Source organism: Lycorma delicatula, chromosome 1 (assembly GCF_047948215.1).
Source record: "Lycorma delicatula isolate Av1 chromosome 1, ASM4794821v1, whole genome shotgun sequence".
Taxonomy (NCBI): Eukaryota; Metazoa; Arthropoda; class Insecta; order Hemiptera; family Fulgoridae; genus Lycorma; species Lycorma delicatula.
Window position 1 is genome coordinate 7055490 of NC_134455.1, and position 11221 is coordinate 7066710.

Below are 11221 nucleotides of genomic sequence, written 5' to 3' on the forward strand. Positions count from 1 at the left end.
TCTACACATTGTAAAATTCTTGGATTGCAATATCTCATGTAATTGTCTGATTTAATAATTTACTGAAAATACACAAGTATATTCTGCCATTACCTTTAATTAATGTACATTGTAATTATATAATTTAATTTATCTTAATTGTATTTAATTTATCTACAACTGCATGATTAAATTAAAATAATCTGTTTAAAGTAAGGCATACATTAATTAATATGTAATAATAAAAATCAGTAATGCTGAAACAGATTCATAAAAAATATGCCACGATTAATATTTATAAATTACCATAAAGACAAGATGTTATCACACAAAATTAAAAAGTAATATTCATATATTTATTTACTATTTATACTCAATAAGAATGTAAAAAATTACTGAGAATTTTTTTAGTACTGATGAGCAGGATTTGATAAAAAATCACAAAACATTGTTGGAAATTGAACCCAGGACTGGTTAAAAAGGAAGTCAGTTAATGATGTTTACTTTTTAATAACCAGTGTTTTAACATAAGAAATATAATGGTGTTTACTTTGTAATAATCAGTTTTTTTTTAATATAAGAAATAACAGTGAACTCTTCATGATGCTGTTCATGCTACCTGCTTGCCAGATTTCCAGCTTTTTACCTGTATAGCAAGAACTGTATGAGTACCTTTTGTCTGTGTTCAAATCCCTGTATAAATACAATTTATCTGTATAGGATTATTTTAGGTAGTGATTTAAACTTAAGTAAATCTTGTTAATGATATTATGCCAAGTGTCCCTCAAAGAAACAGACTTTCAAGGATGCATTCTACATATCAAAATAAAGAAAAGAAATTTGTAAAATTTGGTCTGAAACTATTTTTTTCATTTGTGGCTGCCAAATCTTTTTTCCACAAATTACTACTACAAATAAAAAGAATAAACTATTCTGAGATGTCAATCAGTAGGCTAATTTTGAAGTTTAAAAGTAATTTGAATAGATGAACTTAAAAAATTGGGTCCCAGAACTCTTTATATCTGTTATCTCATAATATTTTTTTTTAAACTCAATAGAAAATTGCAAAAAAGACATATGTTTGGGGTAAGTAAATTTATAAAATTAAAAAATAAATAAAAAATTTCCTTTTTTTAATTTTGGTATGATTATTGAGATTTCATATCATATTTAAAAAAATATTTGTGATTCTAAAAGTGGATTCTCTGTAATAAAATCTGTGAAAAATTTAATTTTTAAGCAAATTAATGTGATTAAAGTAAATAAAAAAACAAATGACTATTTTTAAAATTTTAATTACAAAAAAAAACATAAAAAACTTTGTTTTCATATTTAACTTAATAAGAATCATATTTATTAACACTTAAAACAATTAAAAAGTATTTAATTTACCATACCCTTTACCAACAAAGACACAGTTCAAAATATTCTACTTGGTTATTTAACCCAAACAGTGTTACATACACTATCAAATAAGTCTTTACTAATAGTGTCGTGGTTGTTCTTAAAAAGGTTAAATATATTCAAAATTCTGTAATTAGATTCTTCTTTTGATATGCGGCCTGCGTGACCAGGAAAGTGTTGGAGTATGCAGGCCGCAGGATTAATAGAACGACTGGCTTTTATGTAGAAAGAGTGGCCAAGAACAAGGCCAAAAGGGAGAGATCGGCCAGTAGGTCACCTGCCAAGAAGAATAAGACTTTGATTGTTAAGATATACAACATGCAGAGGAAGAAGACCTTCACTGACCTCCTTAAAGAAGTCAAGGAAGGAGTAACTGAGGGGAACCAAGAAATTCTCTCTGTCTATAAGGGACAGGGAGAAGATATTCTTATAAGAGTCAAAGAAGTGGAGGGCCCGGAGAAATTGATGAAAAGATTACAAGAAGGGGTTCCGGGAGTGAAGGTTGCCCTGAGGAAAATGGAACAAGTACAGAGAATCAATATTAAGGATATAGATGCCCTTATCACCAGGAAGGAGGTAGCTACGGCGGTGACTGCGGTAATCGAGATGGATGAGTAAAGAAAACAGGCCGTTAAACTGAGATATTCTCACTCAAACACCAAGTGGCCTCTCTGGTGGAGGGGCTGAGAAGTAATTACAGAACGGGCGCCTGCAGATAGGACTGGTGTCTTACAGGGTGGCCCTGGCTTTGGAACAAGAGAGTTATTATCGATGCTGGGATCTTGGCCATAAGGCGGCTTCGTGTAAGGGCCCAGGTAGGTCAAAAAAATGTTTCCAATGTGGGAAGGAAGGTCACATTAAGGTGGGATGCCGAGAAAGAGTTGTTTGCAAAAGATGTGCCGTGAGGGCCATTATGAGTGCAGCGGACAAATTGACAAAAACTGAAGGTATTACAACTAAACAGGCTTTGTATGGGTTTGTGTTGGCGGGAAGGTGGTTTTTAGTTGCTATGCCTCCCCCAACAGTAGCATAGAGCATTACAGAAGGTTTCTTGATGATTTGGCGATGGTGGTGAGGTGTCACATGGGCACTATAATCGTGCTCAGTGATTTTAACGCCAAGAGCCCAGAAATAGGAGGAGTGAACCTCAATGAGAAAGGGAGACTGCTGGCAGAGGTGATGGCGTTGCTAAACATGGTATGTATCAACATGCAGGGGGTGTATTATCTGGTACCTTCTCGAGAGGAGCATCGGAATCCGTCCTCGACCTGGTATTCGTTTCCAAGGTAATGGCAGGTGCTGGGTGATGGCAGGTGCTGGGTGATGGCAGGTTCTCGATGAGGAGACGCTCAGCGACCATCGATGTATTGAAGTGGTCGTTGTGGTTTGGAAGGAATGCCAAGAAGAACGGGTTGGGCCATGGATATTCAGGCCGTCCGAGGGCCTGAATATCCATGGCCCAACAGCATGACATTCAGCATTTACAGATGACCTTTATAGAAAAATTGGGGCAGGCACAAGAGGTCGAGGAGGAAGTTAATATTGATAACGTCATCAAGGACTTATGTACTTTGGCCCTGAATAGAAGAAGGTGCGGATGCGTGCGAAGCAGATCTACTGGTGGTGGAGAAGATCGCCGAGCTGCGGAGGATTTTCTTCCGCAAGAGGCGTATCCTCACTAGGTTACAAAGAAAAGAGGATCAAGAGGCATCCGAGAGAGCTATGCTAGAATGGAGAAATTCTACACGGGTCCTCCAAAGGGCTAAGCGGGATAGATGGAGAACTGGTCTAACTAACTGGTCTGTGCCCAGTTAGATGAGAATCCGTGGGGCATGGCGTATAAGCTGGTGACGAAGAGAGCTGGGAAGGTTATTTGCCCAGACTTCCTGAGGCGTACCTCCGGGAAACATTGGCAGTTTTGTTTCTGAGAGATGTGGCTCCAAGATGGAGGGAGCTGACAGCTTTCGGAATTCCGCGTGTCACTTCGGAGAAGCTGTGGTACGCGGTTTCTTGACTCTGCCCGAATGAGTCCAGGGGAGGATGGCTTGCCTGCGGAGGTGATGAAGGCGTTGGTGAAGGCCTCTCCGTCCACCTTTTTGGAGGTCTTCAACGGCTGCCTATCTAAAGATAGTATTCCGACATCATGGAAGGTGGCGAGGGTGATCCTCCTGCCTAAAAAAGTGGGGAAAGAGAATGGCTCAGCAACATACAGAACGGTTTGCTTGCTTGGTAGCCTGACTAAGCTGTTCGAGATTATATTGGCGAACAGGCTGCAGGAGGAGCTGCGGAGGTCAGGAAGCTTCTCTGATAAACAATATGGCTTTCGAAAGGGCAGAAGTGCAATGGATGCTGTCCAAAGAGTAATGGAAGTTGTGGAGGGGTCGGCCCTGGAATGCAGGCACGTGAGGAAGATTCCCTTGGTCATCCTCCTGGATGTCGCCAACGCGGTGAGATGGGCCATTTTGCGTCAGTTGGGAGGAAGAGGTATCTCGCTGAGGTACCTGCTGAGGATGGTACAACAGTACGTCAGTGGAAGGGAACTGAGAATTATGTCCAAAGAAGGGGAGGAGGTTGTTGTATCCATGGAGCGTGAGGTGCCACAGGGGTCAATCCTGGGCCCAATTCTGTGGAACGTGGTGTATAACGACCTCCTTCGGAAGGAGTGGTCGCCGGAAGTGAAGTTGGTGGCATATGCCGACGATTTGGCGGTGATGGTGACGGCGAAAGAATTGGATAAGGTGGTGAGGATTGCTACAGGGACGACTGAAAAAAATTAAGACCAGGCTTCAGAGGCAGGGACTACAACTTGCAGCCAAGAAGACAGAAATTGCATCGATGACAGGGAGACGGCGTATACCCCCATTTTGTATCAAAGTAGATGGGGAGGAAATTGCCCCGAAGGATGAGGCCAAGTACCTGGGTGTGTGGCTCCACAGGTCAAGGAGCTTCGCCTTCCATGTGCAGCAGGTTCTCATGAAGGCGGAGGAAATGTCCTCGACACTGATGAGGCTGATGGCCAATGTCAGGGGTCCCAGGGCATTTAAACGCAGGATGTTAGCGTCTACGATGATGTCGGCCATATTGCATGCGGCGCCGGTATGGTGGCCTTTCAGATAGAGAGAAATGTCCAGAGGCAGAACAGCGTATATATTAAGTTGGCAATCAGGGTGGCCCAACTATATGGGACAGTCTCCCTGGATGCTTCACTAGTGGTGACAGGAATGCCACTGTTGGACCTCATGGCCAAGGAAAGAAGGGACAAAACCACAGAAGGCAAAGAGGAGGTGAGAAGCCGCATTTTACTGAATGGCAGGAGAGGTGGAGGAATGCAAAAGAAGGTCATTGAAGCTATATTTTGAACCCAGAGGTAGCTGCATGGGTAAATAGACTACATGGGGGGGTGGATTTCTGGACAGCTCAGTCATTAACTGGTCACGGGTTGTTTGGGGCCTATCTCTGCAGGACTGGAAAAAGGTGTACGGATCAATGTCAGTATTGTGAAGAAACAGACACGGTGGAGCACATCTTTTTCATATGTCCCAGGTGGAAGGAAGAACTGCCATGTGACGATTTGGACTTGGCAGAGGGAGTCATGCAGTTAATGCTCTCGTTTGATGAGGATTGGACTATGTGTCCTCAGTGGTTTAGAAGAGAAGCTGCAGGAGGAAGAATATGAGGAGGACAGCGAGGATATCAGATGAGGATGGCGTTGGACGCCAGCCTTTGGGAGCGCGTGGCGGTGGTGCCTCAGCATTGTCATAACCAATGGCTTCCATGAGATGCGTTCCTGTTGCCGTCTGAGGCCAGCATAGCTGTGCAGGGTTAAGAAGAGTCCATGTGTATATGAATGCGAGGTGTGCCTGTGACGCACGTGGTGCTGAGGTTGAGCCTTTATGTCAGTTCCAGTACGATGTTGCATGAGGGAGTGGTTTTTTAGTGGGTCCTATTGAAGTAGGTGGTAAACCCCACACACCCAGTATGTACGGGCTACTGGACATTTGGTTTAGGTAAATTTTCCCTCTTCCAATGTAAAACAAAAATAAAAACACACAAGAAAAGATTCTTCTTTTGAATTAACATTTGTTTCATAATCTACTTATTTTATGTACATCTTTAAATGGTAATCAAGAAGGCTTAAATCATAGAACCTTGAAGGCCAATTAAAGCATCTCCTTGTGTAAGATTTATCCTATCTTTGGTATATGTATCTTTAAGTCTGGTTTAAGTGCTGTTTAACCTACCGGGTTGGTCTAGTGGTGAACGCGTCTTCCCAAATCAGCTGATTTGGAAGTCAAGAGTTCCAGCGTTCAAGTCCTAGTAAAGCCAGATATTTTTACACGGATTTGAATACTAGATCGTGGATACTGGTGTTCTTTGGTGGTTGGGTTTCAGTTAACCACACATTTCAGGAATGGTCGAACTGAGAATGTACAAGACTACACTTCTCATTTACACTCATACATATCATCCTCATTCATCCTCTGAAGAATTATCTTAATGGTAGTTACCGGAGGCTAAACAGGGAAAAAAAAAGAAAAGAGAAGTGCTGTTTAAGTCATGAAAATACGCAGATCTTCACAGATATGTTGAAAAAACATTTCCAGGCTTTTCTCAAGCTGTAAAACTTCTTATAGAATTAACAACTAATTTTTAAAATATACTTCATATTCATTTCCGGTAAGGTGATCTTGAGAAATAAATGGTCCAATTACATCACACTACAGTTTTCAAAAACTACTTCCAAATCTGTAAACTGTTTTTGAAATTTGGAATCTATTACTTCACATAGATTTTCACTTAATTACCAATGAATATTATTTAATTATTTATTCAACATCTGGTAAAAACAGATTCAACAGTGAACAACTTAATTTACAGTTCTGTTTTCCTTCTTCAATTACTTTCCACCATCTAACTTATTTTATATTTCTTAACTTTGTTGGCAAACCATCATCATGATAACAGCTACATTTTATTTATCTTAATTATATTTTATTACATCATGAAATGCAATCTTTTTAATGAAATATGTTAACACAATAATAGTTTATAAATAAACAAAAATAATTATGGATGTATAAAAAAAAAATTAATTTGAATGTGATTGGTTTTATTTTAATAATTTAAAATTCTGTATCTGTATTTAAAAGTTCTATATTCCGTCACGTTACTTTCTGTTGCTATTACTTTGTCTTCATATATATAGCTTTGTTTTAACATCTTTTCTTAGAGAATATTTTGCTTAGGTATGTGTAATTTGTAAAATAATAATGATCATAACAATTTTTTCTCTGTGGCAGAGTGGTAGTATCGTGGCCTTTCAAACAAAGCTTCTGAGTTCTGATCCCAGTCAGGCATCACATTTTACATACTCTACAAATTTTCATTAGGGCTAAATGGTCTTAGTAGTCTATACCCGTCAACTAAAAAAAAAACCTTTTTTTTGTACTGTTAATGTCATAACCTTTTTTTATACTTTTGTGCGGTACCATTGCTTCCTGTCCCAATGAGAGCAGGCAGGCAATTTTCCTGCATGTATTTTCCATACTTTACAGTTTGAAATACTTTAAACAAATGAAAAATTTAATTTTATAATTCTATTAATATAAAATAACGTTTCATTTACTTCTTATTGTTTTCTCTTTTTTTATTTATTAATAAATTTTTAGAATAAACCTATGTTGTTTTTAAGATATTTTTTATTTAGTTTTTGTTCAGTTTGAACTCATCCACTAATAAAGAACAGGAATAAATAATTTCTGGAATAAGTAAAATTAGTAACTAATACATATGAGAATACTTTCCATAATGTCTAAGATTTCATTTACTAAATATATTTGCAGTTTGGTCTGCTATTTGTTTTTTTCTTACTGCGTATGTAATTTATAAAAACAAATTGTTTTTCTCATATAAATTTTTAGTGTATAAAGAGTCTTTTTTTCTTTTTTTTTTACGTCAGAGGAGGGAAAATCTGTAACCAGATGCCCAGTAGCCTGTACTACTGGGTGTGTGGAATTTCCTGCCAAAGCAGGGACTCACTTAAAACCCTCCCCCTCACACAGCATGGGGGTGGGATCACCTAAGTAGATACATATCATCCCCACGTATCATATCACGCACATATCATCAAGTGTCCCCTGAGGGCACCCAGTAGCGACACCTGTAGAAGCCCCGCTCCTACCCCACCCACTCCTGAGGGCTGGCCCTCCACCATTACTCTAGGATTAAACACCAGCCTACCTTGGTTCCTCTTCTTCCATTTTCTTTGACAGTAGTTCCTGGAACTAGCGAGAACAACAACTTCAACCACCACTGAAGCTAAGCATAATGCTCTAAATTTCTTCCAGGAAGATCTCTTTCCCAAACAGTCTATTCGGAGTCCATCTTGGGCACTGTAGGTAGGTACGTTTAGCATCGTCTTCAAAATCACAATACAGGCATCCCGGCGACGCTCATCTCCCTCTTTTATATAAGTATGCGTTGAACGATCTGTGGCCAGACAACCACTGGGCTGTCCAAAAATCTATCTCACCATACTTCCTACAGATCTATTTGTCAATACAGGGTAACAGCCTGAAAGTTCATCGGCTTGTTAGGGCACTACATCATCTCTCCTGCCAACGGCCCATTCAGGAGAACCTAACCGCAGACCTGCCCATGCTCTGGTACCTTCCAAATCTCTTTTCTGCCAGGAGATTCACTGATGGCATCCCATCAATAACCAGCAGTGCCTCTAGCAAGACAGTGTGGTAGGCCTGAGCCACCCTCAGTGTCAATCTCTAGTATATTCTATTGGCTCTCATCTTATTCCTTAAGATGTCTAGAGACTGACCCCACACTGGTGCTGCATAGAGAAAAATGGAGGTCACCATCGAAGCTATTACTCTCCTTTTTGAAGCTCAAGGTCCAGCGGCATTAACCATCAGTCTAGTGACCGGCAATGATGCCCTTTCTGCCTTCTTGAGTGTTTCTTGAATGTGAGCAGTGAATCCCCTTGACCTGTCGAACTACACACCCAGATATTTGGCTCTCATCGAGGGGGTTAAGTCAGCGCCATCCATTCTTATGTAGAACCTAGGGATCCATCACCTTCTAGTCATCAAAATCATGTCAGTCCTTTGAGCAGAAACTGAGAGTCCTCTGTCCGCCAGCCATCTCACAATACGCTTTAATGTAGTGTTAGCCAGAAGCGTCACCTTTTGAAGACACCTCGCCGTCACTACAATGGTGAGGTCATCCGCATAGGTTATCATATCCACACCGGGTGGCAAATCCATTCTCAATAGGCCGTTGTAAGCCACGTTCCATAGTAGGAGGCCCAATATTGACCCCTGGGACACCCCCTTTCAATGGGCACGACGACCTCTTCATCCTCTTCTGACAAGATCTTCAGCTTCATATCCACGAGGTATTCTTGAACCATCCTAACCAAGTAAAGGGCCACTTTTCTATCATGCAGCTGATTCAAAATAGCATCCCATTTGATGCTATTAAAAGCATTTTTGATGTCCACAAAGATCATCAATAGAATATGTCTGGTGTGCCTCATCCCTCTAGCCGCCACATCCACAAATTCCATCACTCTCACTATAGCATCAACCGAGGGTCTGCCTTCTCTAAAACCATGCTGTCTAGCAGGCAAGGCAACCCGCATCGCCATTCCAACTCTTGCTCCATTCTCCTTGCCAGAAGAGCTTCAAAGACCTTATCCATAGTATTTATTAGGGATATCGGTCTGAATCCTATATCACCTTCCCTTACCCTCCGTCACTTTCCCTTACAAGACGTGCAGTTTTCCAGCTCTTCGGAATGTATTCCCTCTGTATGGCCTTGTTTAACAAGGTCAGCAGTGTCAGAGCCGACGTCTCAGCAATTACTCTGATGACATCCGCCATGACCCCATCAGGTCCAGGACTCTTATGCGGTTTAAGTTTTAGAGACCGCATATTCTAGCTCTTCTACAGTAAACCTTGGTAGTTCTTCGGCTACAACCTCTCTATATCTCCAATCTCGGTCCAGAGGAAAAATTGTCTGTACAGCATCCACCAGTTATTCTCTAGTTATTTTGGGCAGAGACCTGCTTAACCTGCCAATAAGTATCCTATAGGCATCACCAAAAGGGTCAAGTTTACTGCAAATCTCCTTCCACTTCTCTCTGATCTGATTGTTGCCCTTCTGAGGTCTTCCCTAGTTAACCTAAGCTGTGAGACAATAGTCTCATCCAATGAAAAATCCTGACGTCTCCTTTTACGTATTAAGATACGACGGAGTTTAATGCAAGTCGAACTGCTTCCCGCAATTTCTGTGTTCCCCCAGTAAACTTGTCTGTGTTTCTCTCGATTATCCCGACCACCGAGGATTTTTTTTTTGCTGAGCGTCTCATCCTTCCACCAATGGAAGGATTGTGGATTGTTGAGCGTCTGCCAATGACCACTGCCCGTATAAGTCTCTATAACAAATGTTAAGTCCAAAACAAATCCTCCTTTACCCATATGAAATGTGTGAACGCCTTTGGTATTCACAAATACCATGCCAAGAGATGCCATAATATCAGCGAATTGTCTGTCCCTCTCATCGGATATTTTACTTCCCAGCTCCTGGCATTTGGCATTAAAATCGTTTCCTATAAATACCATCCCAACCCCGCAGGGGAAGATACCCGCCTTGTGACGCTTCCGGTCGCTACACCAATCCCCCATCCTCCCACCGTTCATAGCTCTAATAGGCTTTAAAGGGAGTCGTTTTTCGCCTTCTAACTTTTTACATCTCATAGTAATAAGCACAACACCCCATGGGTCTTTATTTCCCTGGTCTTGCATAAAGAGCGCCAGGAATCACGTTTAGAAGACCTAACCTTATGAAAATACTTGGTCCTCTTCCGATGATAACCCGCAATCAAGACTGCACGCCGATCAGGATCACCTTCAAGCTGTGCAGCTCTGCTGAGCCGGCCCACAGTCCGCTTTATCGCGGTCAAGTCCCGAGTCCACCATCCAGCTACTCTCTCTCGACCCGTGCTTCTGGGAATAGACTGCTCAGCTGCTTCCACCACCGCAGAAGAAAAATTTTCTGCCAGGTTGTCTAACGGGACCTCGTCCAGACTTCGAGCAAAAACTCGAAATCTGGCTGCTAGAATGTGTGAAAAGTTTTGGCCAATCCACATACCTATGCAGGAAGCGCCTGCGCTGAACAGGAACGTCACCCCTAAAGACATAGCGCAGCTCACCTATCCAATAAAAAACTATTATCCGGTGATCAATCCCGCAATCATCGACCACTGACCAGTTAAGAATCCTACCGGAGATATCCTTGCCAATGGTAACATCGATGTTGGTACCATGGGAGGCCCTCCGCAAACCGACTGGACCGGCGAAAGTAGTCAATTGGCCAGCCACATTGAAAACATCAAAATGTTGCTGTGCGATAAAACCTTCGATCGATTCGCCACCATCATCCGTGATCCCACTGTGCCAACGAATCGATTTGACATTCGCATCAACTCCTACAATAATAGAACGACCAACCAAACAACCTAGGGCTACCAACCTAACAATTCTATCCCATCTTTCCAAATGCTGTGCAGTGGGATCCCTGTACTGAAAGTACAAGCTAACTAAAACCAGGTCCAAACCATCCACGGTAAGCTTAACAACGACATGATGCGTGTCAGAGGTCTGCCGTATGAAGACACTATTTATAAACGTCCTGCACAGTACGGCGGATTTGCTGTCACCAACGAAAAACTTATTTCAACCTGAAAAACCAGGCAGATCACCCTTGTAGAAGAAGAACATCGAGGCTCCTTTTCTCAACAACCTCACCTAACTCAACTTGGACT